Source organism: Phyllobates terribilis, unplaced genomic scaffold, assembly GCF_046119375.1.
Source record: "Phyllobates terribilis strain yellow unplaced genomic scaffold, ASM4611937v1 Scaffold_1__5_contigs__length_1240528914, whole genome shotgun sequence".
NCBI lineage: Eukaryota > Metazoa > Chordata > Amphibia > Anura > Dendrobatidae > Phyllobates > Phyllobates terribilis.
In genome coordinates, this window is record NW_027362761.1 from 440,399,120 (window position 1) to 440,420,837 (window position 21,718).

Sequence of the window (21,718 nt, forward strand, 5' to 3'; positions counted from 1 at the left end):
AGGCGCCGCTCCACCTGTGGGGAGTAGTACCAACCAAGCTGCCAGAACATCAGCCTCAGAGGACTGTTGCAGTGCTGGTGGCCTTCACCAGAAACCACAGGTGGCGTAGTCGAACAACCACTCATCCAAAAGCCCATCTTTTTATTGTGACAGCCCTGGGCACGGATCGGGCCACGGCCACGACGATATCCCACCACACCATACCACCGGCCCTCCGTCTGAGTACACCCCCCAAACGGCTCAGGGAGGGCGTCACAAACTGCTTGTCCAGAGTAGCTTTAGATATTTTGGCACCTGATACATAGGAGGAGGTTGTTTGATATTTATATGTATCAATTAGATGAGGTATTATACTTACCTGTATGTCCCATATTAGCAGTCTTGCGGCTGTGAAATTGCTTTTTATTACTTGTTGGTTACGCTGTGCTCCCGTCCGGGGGACGGGAAGAAATCCCACCTACTTGTTTAATTAAAATATTTCTCACCTCCCCTGCCCGTCACAGTTTAATTAAGATATTTCTCACCTCCCCTGCCCGTCACAGTTCCCATGGCCGGATCTACAAGTGTAGAGCAGGGAACTTGTGCGCAGGCGAGTCACTCTGACTTCCCGGCGCCTGCGCACTAGATCCCTGCTCTACACTTGTACACAGACGGCAGGGAAATAACAGGTCAAGTGAGCAGGCGCAGGATCTGGCCATGGGTACTGCACGTCACAGGGCTCTGTGACGTGCAGGGGAGGGGAGAAATATTTTGATTAAAAAAGTAGGTGGGATTTCTTCCCGTCCCCCAGACAGAAACACAGCATAACCCACAAGTAATAAAAAGCAATTTCACAGCCACAAGACCGCCAATATGGGCCATACAGGTAAGTATAGATTCACATTTCTATCACCTGTATGCCCATATTAGTGGTCTGATAGGTCCCAGGGGATGACAGATTCCCTTTAAGTGTTTTTAATTGTTTTGTTTTTTTCTTTGTTTAATAAACTTCAATATTATTATTTATTTGTATTTTTGGTGATCCTGAGTGCTTTCAAACACATTTTTTCTTTTCTTCTCCTTTTATAATTATGCCAATCACTTTTGTATAGGATATGAAGTTTTTATATTCAATCTGTTTTATTAAATATCAATTAAACATCAATTAAGAATTAATTATGAATCATTTTACAGTTTGCAGATCAAGAAAAAATTTATTGTTTTGTATTCGACTTTGAAGAAAATATAACAAAATAGACATATAAAATATGTCCAAAGTTCAAATGGTGTCACTTTTTTCAAATAACAATTCAAATGATAGTGTATTGAACAATATAATGTTTATAAGATATCCGCCTATAAGAGGATCATATGTTGAGGCAATTTCTATATTGTATCTGAAAAGCCCATATAAAAAGAAAAAAGAAAAGGAGGGAGAAAAGAGAGAAGAAAAGACAGAGGGTCAAGGGAGAGTGGGAGGGGGGGTCCTTATGCCGTTGTGACTAATTATGAACCAAATCGCAAGCATCTGTTGAAACTATTAGAATAGGTCATGAAAATCAGGTGAGTCCTGAAACAGAATCCATCCGCTCCAAACCCTAGGATATGATGTTTTTTAGCAGTTTTTCTTAATACCTCAAGCTGTGGGTTGTAGGTCACCACCAGAGGAAGACAATTATTTTCCTCTTTTTCTCCGTATTGAAGTAATTGACTTCTAGGGATCCTTGTGGCCCTAATGATCTGATCATCAAAGGAGGTGGGGTGGTAGCCTTGATTTAAAATTGTCTTTTTTAAGATGGTTTAAGTGTTCATCCCTGTCCTTTGGGCTGGAACAGATACAATTATATCTAAGGGCCTGACTGTAGACGATGGACTTTTTAATGTATTTTGGGTGACAGCTGTCCCCGTCTGAGGTGTGTGGGATGGTCAATAGGTTTCCAATACACCGAGGTCTGGATTGAACCATTTTGAATTTTTATGGTGATATCCAGGAAGTTGATTTCCGTTTTTGAGTAGTCCAATGTCAAGTTTATGGTGGGATGAAATGTATTGAATTCGTCATGGAAATTTAGAAGTTCTTGTTCAGACTCAGTCCAGATTATTAAGATGTCATCAATGTAACTCCTCGGCTCTGTGGTGTCCGCTCTCCCTCCAGCTCTCTCCTTCTCACAGGTGGACTGCCGCGTGTATTCACACTGTGGTGAATCTTTTAGGCCCAGGCATAAGAAGTTGTCGAGGTAATGGATAATATGTGCCCCCTTAGAAACGTCCATGACAACCCATTCGAGGAAGCAACTAAACGCCTCAAATAGTGAGCAGGATCTGGAGCACCACATGGGCAAACAGCGATCTATATAGTATGCTCCTTCCCAGAAGCAGCCCAATAGGCGCCCCCTCAACGTCTGTTTTGGCCATTAGGGTGGCCCTTCCCAACTTCTTGACCCGCCTGATTGCCTTGTCAAAGGATGTACAGTATATACTACTGTACCTGGTTCCACGTTGATGTTGTCGTTTACTGACCTGCCCCTTGGATATGACAAATGGTGGATTAGTCCGAATGTATTGGGTTCCGTTTTTGGCACGACTCCCAACGGGGATACCACTACGTCTTGTAAGGAAAGTGTTCTGAATGGAACCGCCATTCTACCTAAAGATATTTCTTTTTTTAATTTTCTTGTCACGACGTCTGGGTGTTGGTAGGCTGATTTTAGATTTTTACTCCAGCCTTTCTTGATTTTAGAAGGGCATGACATGCCTATATCTGTGTCTCCCCCTCCTTTTACTCCTCCACCTCTTTTCTTTTCGCATGACTATATGTACTTGTCACTTTTCCATGTGTTAGTTGTGTCTTCTGAGCAGTTTGTCAGCTTTTGGACACCTTTGAAGGTGTTTTCTATGTGTTTCTATGTGTTTTTGTTTGCCTGCCATTGGTTTTAACGGTGTTCGACGAACAGTTCGGCGAACATACCGGTGTTCTACGAACCGAACCGAACCTGAACACTACGGGGGGGTGGCTCAACTCTAATCATATTACACAAAGGAAATGTAAGTGATTACTGCTGGAGTGTACATGGTCTTCTACAGCTCTCAGTAATAGACGGGGGTCATGTTTGGATAATAAACCAATGTTATGACAGCTGTTGCAAGGGAAAAGAAAGTTAGTTTATTACAATAAGGGCCCGCTCACAGGACAATATAACATAGCTGAGTGCTATCCGATGTTTTATCAGGTAGCAGTAGGCCCAATGTTATAATACGGGGCAGTGCAGATCTGCAATTTTTTTCTCATGTAGATACGGCATGCGAAAAAAAATTGTAGCATGCTTGTAAAATATCAGACTGCACTCGGATGTCATCCAAGTGCAGTCCCATTACCGTGGACACAGAGAATAGAGAAGATGGAGAACTAAAAAGTTCTCTGTCTTTTCCGCACCTATGATACGATTCTCTTATGCAACAGAGTTAGATCACACTAAGGCAACGTTCACATGTTCAGTATTTGGTCAGTATTTTATATCAGCATTTGTAAGCCAAAACCAGGAGTGGGTGAAAAATGCAGAAGTGGTGCACATGTGTCTATGATACTTTTCCTCTGATTGTTCCACTCCTGGTTTTGGCTTATAAATACTAATGTAAAATACTGACCAAATACTGTATGTGTGAACGTGGCCTAAGATTACACTTGGCTCAAACTCTGACAGAGTTTGCTCCAAGTGACATCAGCATAATCGGCCCTATTCTCTCGCATGAGAGAATCGATGACTGTGTGAGCGAGCGCTTAGTGACTGAGTAATGCACTTACATGTAATGAGTGAGCGCAGCACTAACCATCAGATAAGCAGCACATTTTATAAGGTTATACACATCTACAATGCCAACTGGCCCCTCCTGAGGGACAACATCAAGAATGTTCATGAAGTGACCAGATAAAATCCATTCTCCCCCTTCAGCTTGGCTCAGCCGGGGGCGGCTCTTACAGTATTTTAGTATTTAGTATACACAATGTTCATGAAGGAGTCACGAAAAGATATTCTATTTCTTGTTCAAATTGTTTTTATTGAACATTTTCTAATTATTATACAAAATGTAGAGATATTAAGATCAAAGGGAGGACAATGGAATTGTCATTTCTTCCACAGTACCTCACCCTTTGATAGTTTCATTATTACACATTATGTAACCTAGCTAACTATGTTCCTGCCTATTGTGAAATGACCCCTTTGACAGCCCGTACTACACAAAGTATACAGCTAGTCTGCATAGATGATGGGATGTCTGACATCCATTCCTGGCTGCCTTATAGTTGCCATTTCATCTAAGCATTCACTCAATCTGTATTAAAGCATAGACACACATACATTCATTCCTATCTACCTAATAGGATGACGACAGCGGTCCAGACCTGCGCTACCTATGTTCCTGCCTATTGTGAAATGACCCCTTTGACAGCCCGTACTACACAAAGTATACAGCTAGCCTGCATAGATCATGGGATGTCTGACATCCATTCCTGGCTGCCTTATAGTTGTCATTTCATCTAAGAATTCCTCAATCTTTATTAAAGCATACACACACATACATTCATTCCTATCTATCTAATAGAAGGACGACAGACGACTGTTGTCCAGACCTGCATCCCACCACAAGAAACACTCCGGAGAGTAAGAGTGCTGCTCAAACTGTTGGGGTGCAGCTCTGGGACCCTATTTTCAGAGATGATGTCCTCCACCCAAGTCTCAAAAGGCTGAAAGGGTCTTCAGGAGAGGTGGGTAGTCGAGCTAGGCTATCAGACGGTCACCTCTGTAGCTGTAGTGTCATCCTTCCTATGGTTAAAATCAGGGGCGGACATATTATTGGTCCTCTTCTGTCTGTGTCGACAGTGATTCCAAAGTATAATTCATTTCCTGCAATGAGAAACACATCACATTAATAATTTCCAGGCAATCAAGATGAATACAATCAATCCTATCACTACCACTATTGGCTTTAGCAAAGTTAAGAGTATATTGTTTAACCAAACTCTGATAGACTCCATCCAGGAGAAGGAATTCCATCCCTCCTTGGATGTATGTCTCTAGCTTTTTGTTGCAGCTCTTTTACCATGTCCATGTTTCTCTCATTTTAATCATGTGCATCTTCAATCCAGAAGCAGAATTCCTCAGCTATAACAGCACAAGTTCCACCTTCAATTGCTAACAGGTAGTTAAGGGTAATTCTGTGAAGGGCTACCTTCCTAACCTGAGCAGCCTCCTCATTAAGAGTATGAATAGAACTTATTGTTTCACTATTCCATTCATTATATTAGCATATTTATTTAGTTTATTTGCTAGTTTAACTCCCAACCTGTCCAGGATAGGTGGAGGCCTGAGGTGACAATTGTGCCTCAGTCATCCTGTCTATCTCCTCCTGGTTTATTTTTTGGAGTGATCAAGTGTGCTCCATCCACGCCACTATAAACTATCCCTCCCACAGGAGTAGATATCTCTCCCCATATACCAGGGGTAGGATAGGAAGAGACAAATTCAGGAGTGGTGGCTCTAATATGGGGTTCAATATATTTTGGATGTGGTAGGAGACCCAGACAGAGTAATGCACTTACATGTAATGAGTAGTGATGAGCGAGCATGCTCGCTACTGCTCGGTGCTCGCTCGAGCATCTCACTACTCGAGATGCTCGGCGCTCGACGAGTATTTCCAGGTTGCTCGGCGGGCGCTCGGGTCCCCTCCCTGCATATATGGTGCTCTTTAGAGCGCCAATCAACATGCAGGGATTGCCTGCCACTCATTGTAATGCTGCAGCCATGGTGGTTGTGGCATTATAGTGATTGGATGGCTGCACAGCGTCATCAGGTCTATATCAGAACTGGCACCGCCGTGCTTGTCACAGTCACTCCAGAATCAGACAGTGTAGGGAGAGGTGCTGCTGAGCTAGGGAGAGATTTTCTTGTTTCTAGTTAGTGTAGGTATACAAAACGATATTAGAGACACATATCCATCTCAACAAACAGTCCTTCTGAGGACTAATCCATCTGCAGAGATATCAGGCAGGCAGTGTATATAGCAGACTGCAGTGCATATAGCACAAGAGGCTCTATTCCAGTTTTGTCTGCTGCTGCTGCTGCTGTTAAATATTTCTAGAAATAGGCCCAGGTCTCAGTGGCCAGGAATAATTTTATTTTGGATCTTAATCCTCATTATTTGCTTAAAATGCAAACCAGAGAACACCGTTTTTCTGCGCTATTTGCTTGTTGGCATTGCAGAATACAGCCAGGTCCAGCTATTTAAAACTGTGATTTGTCCGTCGCACAGATCACATATATTTGCACTGAAAATACTGCCATTTCTGGCCTCCATTAAAAAAATTTCAGTGTGTCAGTGAAGCTATTGACACAAGTTTGCTGTTCAAAATAGTCACCTACAGGCCAGCTATTTAAAACTGTGGTTTGTCCGTCACACGGATCACATATAAGTTCGCTCCAAATTCAGCCATTTGTAGTGAGCGTGGAAGATATTGTCCTTCATTTAAGATGGGCAAGGCACGTGGCAAGGGACGGGGAAGTTGATGTGATGGTGCATGCAGAGGCCAAGGTCGTGGGCAATCTGAAATTGTGCCACAACAAACACCCACATCTTCTCGCTCGACCTTCCTGTCCCAATTAATAGGGGACCGCAGAACACCACTATTGAATACAGAGCAGTGTGAAAAGGTTATTGGTTGGATAGCAGATAATGCTTCCAGTCACTTAGCCACCACCACCACCACCCTGTCTTCCACACGGTCAATTCTCAGTAGCCGTGAGTCTGGACCACATATTCTTCACCCTGAACCTCCTTCCTCCCATCATGCCGAGTGCCCATTTTTGGCAACCCTTGAATTCACTGCATAGACAAACACAATGGGAGACCCACTTCCTAATAATGGGAACATTGTTTTCAGGAGGCCCTCTGACCTCCACGTCTCTTCCAAGGGGCATTGGAGTGCCTCCAAATTTTTGGCAACCCTTGCATTCACTGCATAGGCAAACAGTATGGGAGACCCACTTCCTAATTATGGGAACATCCTCTAAGTCTCTTCAAAGGGGTTTTGGGGTGCGTCCAAATTTTCAAAGGGGTATTGGGGTGCATCCAAATTTTCAAAGGGGTATTGGGGTGTTTCCAAATTTTGGGCAGACCTGCCACTCACTGCATATGCAATAACAGTATAGAAGACCCGCCTGAAAAATGCTTGAATTTCCCATAGACTTACATTGGGCTCATTGCTCGAGTCGAGCAACCGAGTATTCGAATGTGCTTGGCTCAAGCAATGAGCACCCGAGCATTTTAGTGCTCGCCCATCACTAGTAATGAGTGAGCGCAGCACTAACCATCAGATAAGCAGCACACTTTATATAGTTGAACACAAGTAAATGTCAACTGGCCACCTCCTGAGGGGCAACGCCAAGAATGTTCATGAGGTAACAAGATAAAGTCCATTATCATCATCCTTCAGCTTGGCTTATCTGGGTGCCAAATCAGGGACCAACAACCAAAACATTACAAATAGTAGATGATGGGGGCAAAACCAGCAACGAGAACATTCCATGACATGAAAAATAAGAGCTAATGTGGGCAGAGCTAACAACCATAACATTCAGTGACATCACATGAAGTATCTAATGGGGGCGGAATCAACAACCCCAACATTCCGTGATCTTCCAAGTGGTGGCTGTTACTGCCAGCTTCCATTGAAGTGCATTGCTCAATACACTAGAGATCAAACAATAGGAATCCTACCAATATGGGGAACTATTTAAATAGTTTCACTATATATGGAGCTAATATGTATATACATTGGTGTTGTACAGGTATTTCCCAATATTGGTTGGATTTAAATTTTTGATCTGGATTGTATATCACTATATGTCTCAATAACACCAGACAATTACATAATTACTGCATCTTCAGGTTACATGTGTTCGCTTTACAGGATATAACGTTCATCTCCCAGATTTGAATGATTGTAAAACAATACATGGCCCAAAAATTGAGAAGTTGTTGTGTTCCAGTTATGGCTGAGGGGATTCTTTCAATTATAATTATTCTATAACTATTCTATGGATGTGATGAGCAAGTAAGTCAGAAACCAATAAGATGTGATGGAGAATCGGTAAATCACTGTCATTTCTGCACTTGGATATATAGGATGTGACGGGATGTATCTGTCTTTACTATTGGAAGAAATGCTGTAAAACATGTACGTCACCTAATCTGAGGGGTTCAGTATTTATTTTGGACCTGTTGTATTATATAGAATAAAGAATCCTTAATGAATAAAAAATAAATGAGAAATAGATGAAAGAAGAGAATGAAGGACACAACAAGAGGTGACATAGAGCCGACTTACCTCTCTCTCCAATAACTGCAACTTTCAGATGGAATGTTGTCTCTGCAGCTCCTTATATAATGTGTGTGATGTCATAATGCAAGGGGGCGGAGCCAGAAACCACAACATTCCGTGGTGTCATCAACAGGAGCAGCAGATGTTATTTAAAGGGACCAGACCAGGTCACGCAGCCAATTCATTAGCATATAGATGAAATGGACTTTAATTATCTACCTTGACCTCTGAAACCTTTTACAAGGTGACACAATGTCATTACTGCCATACAATGTAATTCAGGTGTAATTTCTACTGATTTTAGCAGTGATAAATCCACAACAATAACCCAAATATCCAAGTAATACAAAGGATTAGATGATATCTATGGTTGGATTGGGAGGTGGATATACTGTTGTATGATAAATGGGCAGTAAATTGGAGAGGACACTACAGGGTGGGCCATTTATATGGATACACCTAAATTAAATGGGAATGGTTGGTGATATCAACTTCCTGTTTGTGGCATATTAGTATATCGGAGGGGGAAAACTTTTCCAGATGGGTGGTGACCATGGTGGCCATTTTGAAGTCAGCCATTTTGGATCCAACTTTATTTTTTTCATTGGGAAAAGGGTCATGTGACACATCAGACTTATTGAGAATTTCATAAGAAAAACAATGGTGTGCTTGGTTTTAACGTAACTTTATTTTTTCATGAGTTACTTACAAGTTTCTCTTTGTTTACAGCCATTGACATGTCGCAGAGGTTAACACATGAGGAGCGGATAGAAATTGTGTTGATGTTTGATGAACGCAGTACCCAGGTCATTTCAGCAGATTTCAATGCAAGACACCCTACGAGACCACCCATCTCCCATGCTACAGTTAGCAAACTGCTTGCCAAATTTCGTGAAACAGGTTCAGTGTTGGATTTGCCAAAATGTGGACTCAAGAAAACTGTCATTAATGAAGAAACATCAGTGGCTGTCCTAGCTTCATTCAGCAAGAGCCCACAGCGTAGAACTCGCCGCATGTCACTTGAGAGTGGCATCAGTCAAACATCCCTTCGGCGGATATTAGGATGACCCAGATCGGCGCACTGAATTTGCAGAATGGGCAAAACAAAAATTGGAACAGGACCCTCAGTTTACACAGAACATTATGTTCAGTGATGAGGCAAACTTTTTTGTGAATGGTGAAGTTAACAAACAAAACCACCGCTATTGGTCTGACACTAACCCACAGTGGATAGATCCCTCTAAGACTGTTGGAACACAAAAATTGATGGTATTGTATAGTATATGGGGTGCAAAGATAGTGAAGCCATTCAGAATGTAAAGATGAACTGTATTGGTGTGCTGCCCACAGAGATACAGTTTGGAGTGGTGTAAGATTCGGGTGGGCCTCTATGATTCAGGGGTCTGGGGTGACCTCACCTTCTGCCCTCCTGGTAGCTACACTACTGAGGACAGCGCTATATATACAGTGATGAGCAAAAGGGTAACAATGTTTTGAACTTTTGACTTTCAAGCTCTATATCTCACTATCCACTACTACTTCGAACATGAGACTACCATTATTTTATAGACAATCATCTTGGCTATCTCATACATAAATTTGACTTGCGACTATTTTGCCTATGATTAGTTATGCAGATTCTTGTCATGTCACTGCATTGTTACTGTTTTGCTCCTAAAAATCTAAATTAAAATTTTTATTATTGTTTAAATATTTTATAAATCCATTTTTGTCTTTCAACACTACCTGAATCCTTCTGGGCATGCTCTTGATCAGATTCAATTATGTCTTGACCAAAATCTGATCCCAGGTCTCTTCTACACATTCCCAAAGTTGGTGCATACTGGTCGACTCACTTGGGTATGTATACAGTTTTTTCTTCAACTCTACCCATAAGGGTTCAATTGGGTTGAGGTCTGGGGACTGTGGAGGCTAATCCAGCACCTCTACTTCATTGTCATTGAACCATTTTTTCGCCAATCTCGATGTATGCTTCTGGTCTTTGTCCTGCTGGAACACTATGTCATCCTATTCATACCCATAGTACTGGAGTGTGCAAAGTAACTTGTCTTGTTGGATACTCACACATAGCTCAGCACTGAGTATACAAAAAACTACCGCACTCCTGGAGTGGGTTGGTGCACAAGTAAGGTCCAAAGCCAATAGTCTATATTGAAAAACTTGGCACTCATATGACTCAAATAGATTCTTTATCAAATTTTAATAGGGGAAATGAAGTACAAAAAATAAAAGTAAATGTTTCGGTCACAGTTAACCTTCATCAGTGTACCAAAATAAAATAACAAAACAGAAATAAATGGTGGTACAAGTGTGAGGTCACAGTAAAAATAGTCATGTATCAAAGTGAATATAACAATGACAATATCAGTAAACGACAGGAATCAACACATGTCAATGGGTACAAAGGGATGGGGACAGGGAAAAAGGGGAAGGAAAAAGAAAAAAGGATGAAAAGCGTACCAGTAAATTGTAACCGGTGAGCCTGTAATGGACAGGTGTCCAAAGGAGCGGTAGCTCTGGATACATAAAGAAGGTGAGTATATAGATTTAATGGAAGTACCAGTCTAATAGCAGGAATGGTAGAAGCAGGGGAAAAATACCCCTAGTGCAAACTGAAAGTGGAGGAGGAAGTCCTGGCAGTGGGAGCACGGTATCCACCGTTTGTTCCTTTTGGTGCCAGGAGAGAAATGCTAGAAGGGCATTTAAATAGAGATTGGGCAGAATCTAGAGGCAATTAGGAGCCCAGGATTGGTGTCAGTGTGATGCATACGCCGTGGATGTGCTCCAGTCATCGTGGTGTCATTTCCGGTCCTGCAGGTCCTAACCTGCGAGACCGGAAATGACGCCACGATGACATCGACAGGTCTTATTGGATGTCGGTGGATCACATGGGCGGAGGTGACGCACCGAGTGCATTCCACCACCGATATTATGCGTTCCACAGTGCTACAGATAGCGTCCATTACTGGGGATGACAAGAATGGGTGGAACCAAGGTTGTAAGGGATGGTCCGGAGGTGTAGGATGGGAATCAGGAGGGGAAATGTGGATGTTAAGGCAGATTCTAGAAAATAACAAGGTATTTGTTAGACATATGAATAGATCAATTAGTACTTATGCAAATACTATACCTTATATCAAGTTATCTTCAGGGAGAACCATCATAATGGAATCGAACATATTCACTGGAAATTCTTATGGTCAGAGTCAAAAACTAGCATAATTGGGTCATATATAGTGTTGAGCATTCCGATACTGTAATATCGGGTATCGGCCGATATTCGCGGTATCGGAATTCCGATACTTAATTCCGATACTTTTACAATATCGGATACCGGAATCGGAAGTTCCCATAATGCCTGCGCTCTGCAGTGTCTGTGAAGGATGACAAGTTGGATGGCAGCGCGATCCAGCCTGTCATCAGAATGCCATCCCAGCGGGGGAGAATTCTCCTGATTGTTTAAAAGCCGGCGGGCGGTATAAAGCCGCCGGCTTTTAAACAATCACACAGCCCCATACTGCTTCCCCGCAGCCTCCCACCCCGATCCTCCGCTCCCCTCGCCACCTCCCATCCCGATCGTAAGTTAGGACCGGGCGGGGAGCGCAGCTCCAAGGAGTGGGGAGTGAAGGACCCGGGCGGGGAAGCCGGCAGTGAAAAGACTTCACCGCCGGCTTTCCCGTTCTGTGCTGCGCTTTCCCGCCGGTTATTTCAAATGAACAGCTGAGGTATCAGGTGATGCCGATCAGCTGTTCATTTGAAGTCGCCGCGGTGCCCTCAGAGGGTTCATGTGAGTTCATGCTTGACTGCATGAACTCACATGAACTTTCCCACGGCCGCACAGGTCAGCCTCACCTCCCAGACCCGTCATGATTAGTGTGTGTGCGGGGTGTGTGTGCGGGGTGTGTGCGCGATGTTTGTGCGGGTGTGCGCGGTGTCTGTGCGATGTGTGCGGGGTGTGTGTGCGGGGAGTCTGTGCGATGTGTGCGGGTGTGTGCGTGCAGGCAGACATAGGCCGATGTGACACTACTACTCCCATCGGCCTATGTCTGTCCCCCGTCCACTCCTGCCAGCAGGATCAGCTCGATGGGAGCAGTAGTTCCCATCAGCCTGATCCTGCTATTTAAATTGCCCTACTGTGTCCCCAATAAATGTTAAATACATGTCATTGGTGGCCAGTGGTTACCTAAAAGAAATTAGTTCATACATTACCTGTCCCCGCCGATCGCCACCTAAAATAAAGTAAAAAATAAAAAACTACACCTATACTCACCTAGACACCTAATTCCCCGAAGCCATCGATCTCCTGTAATAAAATATAAAATAATAAACCACAACCTTATCCTTACCCCTCCGTAGTAGTCCACGAGTGTCCCACGAAGATCTCCAGTTCAGAGCAGCCACATAGAATGTGACCGCTCTGAACCGCTGCCGCCGCTAGAATGACAGCATAAGCGGGTTCACCGGAGTTCAGGCAGCGCTGCTCCGGTTAGCTGCTTTACGGCCCTGCTGTATAGTGAGAAATTCCCACGGTACAGCAGTGCCGTAAAGGAGGTCTCCGGAGCTGCGCTGACTGAATGCACTCCGGTGACCTCAGTCAGTGGCTCCCGCTGCCGGGAGCGGACGTGTTCCCGGCAGCGTGAGCTTACAGCAGCCATGCACAGCTGTCACCATCTCCAGATGTGACAGCTGTGCATGGGAGATCAGCGCAGGAACGTGGACAGGTAACTATTATTTTTAGTAAACTAAGAATTAAATAAAATTGTGTGTTTTATTTCAAATAAATTATTTTTTTCTGGGTGTAGTGTGTGTTTTTTCTTTTTAACACTTTGTAGGTTAGTAATGGGGGTGTCTTATAGACGCCCATCATTACTAACCTGGGCTTCATGGCAGCTGGCGCTGACATGAACCCCACCACTATTACCCCCTGCCACCGCACCAGGGCAGCGTGGAAGAGCGAGGCTAAGTGCCAGAGTTGGCGCATCCTATGGATGCGCCATTTCTGGGGCGGCTGACGACTGGTGTTTCTAGCCTGGGAGGGGGCCAATATTCATGGCACCCTTCCTGGGCTATTAATATCAGCCCCCAGCTGTCTGCCTAGCCTTTGCTAGCTATTAAAATAGGGGGGACCCCACGTCATTTTTTTTGGGGGGGTCCCCCATTTTAATAGCTAGTAAAGGCTAGGTATTCAGCTGGGGGCTGATATTAGTAGCCTGGGAAGCTCCGTGGGTTTTACCCCCTTCCCAGGCTTCAAACATCTGCCCCAGCCGTCTGCTTAACCTCCGCTAGAGACTAAAATTATGGAGGATCCCACGCCATTTTTTTTTTAAATAAATCCATTATTTTAACACTAAATGACATTTGAGGAGTTAATAAAGATGCAGTCCCTAAATTATTATTTATTTTTTAATTAATTTTTCCCAAAACTTTTGACGTGGGCTTCGCCATATTTTTGTATGCCAGCCAGGTACAACATCCAGCTTCTATGAACGCGCCATTTTCCGGGGCGGCTGCGGACTGCAATTTTCAGCGGGGGGCAGAAAGCTTGGGCCTCCCTGCGCTGCAGATTCCATCCCCCAGCTGCCTAGTTGTACCTGGCTGGACACAAAAATAGGGAGAAGCTCCACGTTTTTTTTTTTTTAATTATTTCATGAAATTCATGGAATAATTAAGAAAAAAAGGGCTTCCCTATATTGTTGTGTCCAACGAGGTACAAATAGGCAGCTGGTGGTTGGGGGCAGCCCGTTCCTGCCTGCTGTACCTGGCTGGACCCAAATATAGTGCAAAGCCCCACGTCAATTTTTTTTAAATTATTTCAGGAAATTCATGAAATAATTAAAAAAAAATTATGTGGGGCTTCGCCCTATATTTGTGTCCAGTCAGGTACAGCAGGCAGGAACGGGCTGCCCCCAACCACCAGCTGCCTATTTGTACCTAGCCGGACACAACAATATAGGGAAGCCCTTTTTTTCTTAATTATTCCATGAATTTCATGAAATAATTAAAAAAAAAAATACGTGGGGCTTCGCCCTATTTTTGTGTCCAGCCAGGTACAACAAGGCAGCTGGGGGCTGGAATCCGCAGCGCAGGGAGGCCCAAGCTTTCTGGGCCCCACCCGCTGCAAATTGCAGTCCGCAGCCTCCCCGGAAAATGGCGCGTTCATAGAAGCGCCATCTTCTGGCGCTGTACCCAACTCATCCAGGGCCCTGGTGCGGTGGCTCACTGGGTAATAAAGGGGTTAAGGCCAGCTTGGCATTATCAGCTGGCCCTAAGCCCGAAATTCATGGGGTCACGCCAATATTAGACATGACCACCATGAATTTCTAGTAAAGTATTTAAAAAAAACACAAACACCCAGAAAAAAGTCCTTTAATTGAAATAAAGACACAATTCTTTATTGTTCTAAATTAAACCATACTTACAGTCACGCCCATTCCAGCTGAAGCCAACGATCTCCTGCAATAAAAGTAAAATAATAAAGCAACCTCATCCTTACCTTTCCATGGTTCCCAGGACAGCTTCAGCTCTGCTACATCGAGATGACAGGCTGGACCGCAGCAGAACGCTGCCATCCAGCCTGTCATCCCGCAGACACTGAGAAGCGCAGGCATGCTTGCGCTCCTCAGTGTCTCGCTGTGACGGCATCCAGATGAGCGGAGGTCATGTCCAATGAACTCAGCTCACCTCATGCACGTCACTGACAGCATGGGAAAATTCTCCCTCACTCAGCGCTTCAGCGTGAGAATTTTCCCACGCTGTCAGTGACGTGCATGAGGTGCGCCGAGTTCATTGGACATGACCTCACCTCACGCACGTCACTGACAGCGTGGGAAAATTCTCACGCTGAAGCGCTGAGTGCAGGAGAATTCTCCCACGCTGTCAGTGACGTACATGAGGTGAGCCGAGTTCATTGTCGGCTCATCTGGATGCCGTCACAGCCAGACACTGAGGAGTGGAAGTATGCCTGCGCTTCTCAGTGTCTGCGGGATGACAGGCTGGATGGCAGCGTTCTGCTGCGGTCCAGCCTGTCATCTCGATGTAGCAGAGCTGGAGCCGTCGTGGGAGCCATGGAAAGGTAAGGATGAGGTTGGTTTATTATTTTTCTTTTATTGCAGGAGATCGTTGGCTTCAGCTGGAATGGGCGTGATGGTAAGTATGGTTTAATTTAGAACAATAAAGAATTGTGTGTTTATTTCAATTAAAGGACTTTTTTCTGGGTGTTTGTGTTTTTTTTAAATACTTTACTAGAAATTCATGGTGGTCATGTCTAATATTGGCGTGACCCCATGAATTTCGGGCTTAGGGCCAGCTGATAATGCCAAGCTGGCCTTAACCCCTTTATTACCCAGTGAGCCACCGCACCAGGGCCCTGGATGAGTTGGGTACAGCGCCAGAAGATGGCGCTTCTATGAACGCGCCATTTTCCGGGGCGGCTGCGGACTGCAATTTGCAGCGGGTGGGGCCCAGAAAGCTTGGGCCTCCCTGCGCTGCAGATTCCAGCCCCCAGCTGCCTAGTTGTACCTGGCTAGACACAAAAATAGGGCGAAGCTCCACGTTTTTTTTTTTAAATTCATGAAATTCATGGAATAATTAAGAAAAAAAGGGCTTCCCTATATTGTTGTGTCCGGCTAGGTACAAATAGGCAGCTGGTGGTTGGGGGCAGCCCGTTCCTGCCTGCTGTACCTGACTGGACACAAATATAGGGTGAAGCCCCACATCAATTTTTTTTAATTATTTCATGAATTTCCTGAAATGATTTAAAAAAAATTGACGTGGGGCTTCGCACTATATTTGTGTCCAGCCAGGTACAGCAGGCAGGAACGGGCTGCCCCCAACCACCAGCTGCCTATTTGTACCTGGTTGGACACAACAATATAGGGAAGCCCTTTTTTTCTTAATTATTTCATGAATTTCATGAAATAATTAAAAAAAAAAAATACTTGAAGCTTCTCCCTATTTTTGTGTCCAGCCAGGTACAACTAGGCAGCTGGGGGATGGAATCTGCAGCGCAGGGAGGCCCAAGCTTTCTGCCCCCCCCCCCCGCTGAAAATTGCAGTCCGCAGCCACCCCGGAAAATGGCGCGTTCATAGAAGCTGGATGCTGTACCTGGCTGGCATACAAAAATATGGCGAAGCCCACGTCAAAAGTTTTGGGAAAAATTAATTAAAAAATAAATAATAATTTAGGGACTGCATCTTTATTAACTCCTCAAATGTCATTTAGTGTTAAAATAAAGGATTTATTTTAAAAAAAATTGACGTGGGGCTTCGCCCTATATTTGTGTCCAGCCAGGTACAGCAGGCAGGAACAGGCTGCCCCCAACCACCAGCTTCCTATTTGTACCTGGCCGGACACAACAATATAGGGAAGCCCTTTTTTAAAAAAATTATTTCATGAAATAATTAAAAAAAAATTGACGTGGGGCTTCGCACTATATTTGTGTCCAGCCAGGTACAGCAGGCAGGAATGGGCTGCCCCCAACCACCAGCTGCCTATTTGTACCTGGTTGGACACAACAATATAGGGAAGCCCTTTTTTTCTTAATTATTCCATGAATTTCATGAAATAATTTAAAAAAAAAATGCGTGGGGCTTCGCCCTATTTTTGTGCCCAGCCAGATACAACTAGGCAGCTGGGGGCTGGAATCCGCAGCGCAGGGAGGCCCAAGCTTTCTGGGCCACCCCCGCTGCAAATTGCAGTCCGCAGCCGCCCCAGAAAATGGCGCGTTCATAGAAGCGCCATCTTCTGGCGCTGTACCCAACTCATCCAGGGCCCTGGTGCGGTGGCTCACTGGGTAATAAAGGGGTTAAGGCCAGCTTGGCATTATCAGTTGGCCCTAAGCCCGAAATTCATGGGGTCACGCTAATATTAGACATGACCACCATGAATTTCTAGTAAAGTATTTCAAAAAACACAACACCCAGAAAAAAGTCCTTTAATTGAAATAAACACACAATTCTTTATTGTTCTAAATTAAACCATACTTACCATCACGCCCATTCCAGCTGAAGCCAACGATCTCCTGCAATAAAAGTAAAATAATAAAGCAACATCATCCTTACCTTTCCATGGCTCCCACGACAGCTTCAGCTCTGCTACATCGAGATGACAGGCTGGACCGCAGCAGAACGCTGCCATCCATCCTGTCATCCCGCAGACACTGAGAAGCGCAGGCATACTTCCACTCCTCAGTGTCTGGCTGTGACGGCATCCAGATGAGCCGAGGTCATGTCCAATGAACTCAGCTCACCTCATGTACGTCACTGACAGCGTGGGAAAATTCTCCTGCACTCAGCACTTCAGCGTGAGAATTTTCCCACGCTGTCAGTGACGTGCATGAGGTGAGCTGAGTTCATTGGACATGAACTCGGCTCATCTGGATGACGTCACAGAGAGACACTGAGGAGCGCAAGCATGCCTGCGCTTCTCAGTGTCTGCGGGATGACAGGCTGAATGGCAGCGTTCTGCTGCGGTCCAGCCTGTCATCTCGATGTAGCAGAGCTGAAGCTGTCGTGGGAACCATGGAAAGGTAAGGATGAGGTTGCTTTATTATTTTACTTTTATTGCAGGAGATCGTTGTCTTCAGCTGGAATGGGCGTGATGGTAACTATGGTTTAATTTAGAACAATAAAGGATTGTGTCTTTATTTCAATTAAAGGACTTTATTCTGGGTGTTTGTGTTTTTTTTAACTTTGACTATGGGGTTAGTAATGGGGGTGTCTTATAGACGCCTCTCCATTACTAACCTGGGCTTGATGTCAGCTGGCATTATAAGCTGACATCAACCCCAACCCTATTACCCCACTGCCACCGCTACAGGGCAGCGTGGAAGAGCGAGGCTAAGTGCCAGAATTGGCGCATCCTATGGATGCGCCATTTCTGGGGCGGCTGACGGCTGGTGTTTCTAGCCTGGGAGGGGGCCAATATTCATGGCACCCTTCCTGGGCTATTAATATCAGCCCCCAGCTGTCTGCCTAGCCTGTGCTAGCTATTAAATTAGGGGGGACCCCACGTTATTTTTTTTGGGGGGTTCCCCCATTTTAATAGCTAGTAAAGGCTAGGTATTCAGCTGGGGGCTGATATTAGTAGCCTGGGAAGCTCCGTGGGTATTACCCCCTTCCCAGGCTTCAAACATTTGCCCCAGCTGTCTGCTTAACCTCCGCTAGAGCCTAAAATTAAGGGGAACCCCGCGCCAATTTTTTTTTAAATAAATCCTTTATTTTAACACTAAATGACAAGTACAGTAATCAACACTATCACTGTACTTCATATATATGTGACTGACATGTTTCTATCTATCTAATCTATGTGTGATTCTCTATTCTTTCTATTCTAAATTGTCGGGTACAGATGCTGAATTGCCAGCCGGCTTTCTTAAAGAGACGGTGCATGAAAACACTATTATTTGTTTAAATAAATCCTTTACACTAAATGACAAGTACAGTAAGCAACACTGTCACTGTACTTCTTATATATGTGGCTGACATGTTTCTATCTATCTAATCTATGTGTGAAGCTCTATTCTGTCTGTTATAAATTGTCGGGTACCGCTGCTGAATTGCCGGCCGGCTTTTTTAAAGAGACGGTGCAAGAAAACACTAATATTTTTTTTAATAAATCCTTTACACTAAATGACAAGTACAGTAAGCAGCACTGTCACTGTACTTCATATATATGTGACTGACATGTTTCTATCTATCTAATCTATGTGTGAAGCTCTATTCTTTCTGTTGTAAATTGTCGGGTACCGGTGAATGCCGCTGCTGAATTGCCGGCTTTTCATGTCATTCTACATTATTCTTAGTTGTTTTACTTCATGTAGAATTAACCTACAAGGAAAGAAAGGGTTTATTTTCATTCCGATATTTGTGTCCCATTGACTTGCATTGGTTTCCGGTATCGGAATCGGCGATATCCGATACTTTTTGGGTATCGGCCCGATCCAATCCGATACGATATTTCCTGATATCGGAAGGTATCGCTCAACACTAGTCATATACATTGCTGAGACAGTGATGGCACAGGAACAAGTCTCAAAGAGATTATTACAAAACATGTAGGGGGCTTTAAGTAGAACAATGTCGTAGTAATCACAACTATGAACCGTTCAAGTGTACAAGAGGAGGTCAAATTCCCTGTTAAGACCTCTAGGACTTAAAGATTGCAATTTGTGTATCCAGTAGGCCTCCTTGTATTTGAGCATGCGAATACAGTCCCCTCCACGTCGTGGTGGAGGGACATGCTCAATCACCTGAAATTTCAATTGAAACACTGAATGATTGGCCGATGCAAAATGGTATGGTAATGGGAGCAGCAAATTCTTTTAGCGTATGGTGGACTTGTGCTTAGAAATACGATCCCTAATGGGCTGGGTCATTTTACCTATATAAATAAGGCCACAGGGGCACTTGATGAGGCATACTTCAAAAGTGGAATTAATCATGTGATAATCTTTGATGGGATATTGTTTACCCAAGTGAGGATGATATATGGTGTTCCCACGGAGAATGTTGCCACATTGGTAGCACTGATGACAAAGGAACGTACCAGTCTTTGGTGTCTCCAGAAACCCCTGGCATGGCGAGCTTTTTGCCATGCCAAAATCGGCATGGATGAGACGATCTTTAATATTAGGGTCTCTTTTGAAACATGGGAGGGAAGGATAATTTAATTCAGGTACAGATGGATAGGCGCTTTTAAGAATGTTCCAGTGTTGTCAGATTTTTTTATGGAGTATGAATGCTGCCGGATGGTATTTATGTACAAACGGGATCCGGTTAGATGTTGGGGTGCGTGTACAAATTGGAGATTGCATGGATTGTTGTAACAAGTCAAGAGGATAGCCCGTTTCCTCAAATTTTTGTTGCATCTCCTTGAGTATATATATATTTTTCAGCACTGAGACCACCATTGATCATGGTGAAATATCCAATGGCTTTGGCTGTGAAACAACCCCATATCATCAGGCTTCTTCCACTGAACTTGACAGTTCCTTCAATTTCTCAATCCGTTAGCCCCTTTTTACCTTGTTTTTTCCAGACCTATTTGCACTCATCAGAGCCTAGTCTATTGACTTTCGTCTCATTACTCCAAATCACCCATTTCCAATCTTCTACTGTCCACTTTTCGTACTTTTTGCAGGGACTTCTTGCTAAGAAATTAGCTTCACACACAGAACTCACAGGTAACTTAAGACTGTCTTTGATCTCCTGGAGCTGATCATTAGCTGAGCCTTTGCCATTCTGACTATCATTCGACCCATTCGAATGGTAAATGCACAACTGATTAAGACTTAAACGTTGAAACGCTTGGGTCCTGATCCTTGTAGTGCACCACATGGACAATTGATGTGTAGCAATGTTTTAATGAGCACAATAAAAGCTATGTTTTATTTTAAGAAACTAGCCTGATATGCTGGATCATCCTTTCCTTTTTTCTCATTCGAATGGTAGTCTTCCATTTTAAAGCATTGCAGATCATTTTAGCTGAACAGCCTATCATTGTCTGCACTTCTTTATAACTTTTACCCTCTCCAATCAACTTTTTAATCAAAGTACGCATTTCTTCTGAACACTGTCTCGAACGAACCATATTTATCAGGCTTTCAAGGAGAAATGTACACAAATACTTGCTTCACCCTTAAATAAGGGCCACCTGATTCACAGCTGTTTCTTCACAGAATGATTGACCTCACTAATTGAACTCCGCACTGCTATTATTTTGAACACACCGCCTTTCAATTAATTATTCAAATACACAGACTCAAAACATGCAGATCATCAATGCTGCATCTGTTGGTTTTCTTAGAATCTACTGCACCAACTGGTAAATTGTTTGACATGTGGTAATATAATTTATACCAAAACCTGTAATTAATCTGGTTAGTCATATTGGACTTATTCAAATGTACGTCACTTGACAAATGGTAAGCTTTTAATAATAGAGGTTAGGACTGTCCCGAATAGGGTCACCTTGACGTGTGGGGTGGCTTTTACTTTATTTTAAGTCAAAATTATGTTAATTAAGCATCCTATATTATTTTCATGCACTATTGATATTTATCTATTTACTGCGGGGTATTTGCTTATTATGTTTTTATCTTGGGTTTTGTCTGTTTGGTGGCCAGTGTGAACACACGCTTACATGCTGCATGCACACCAACTTATATTAAAGTTCATCTCTTTGGGTTTTTGCCCATAATACATCAAATGAGATCTAGTGGTCTGAAAGCACAGTGATCATTTAAGAAAAATTACTTTAAAGTGAAATGATTTTAAGACATGACTCACATCATGTTTGTTTCTTACAATAAATATCCACTCCAAACTAAATCCTACATTAATC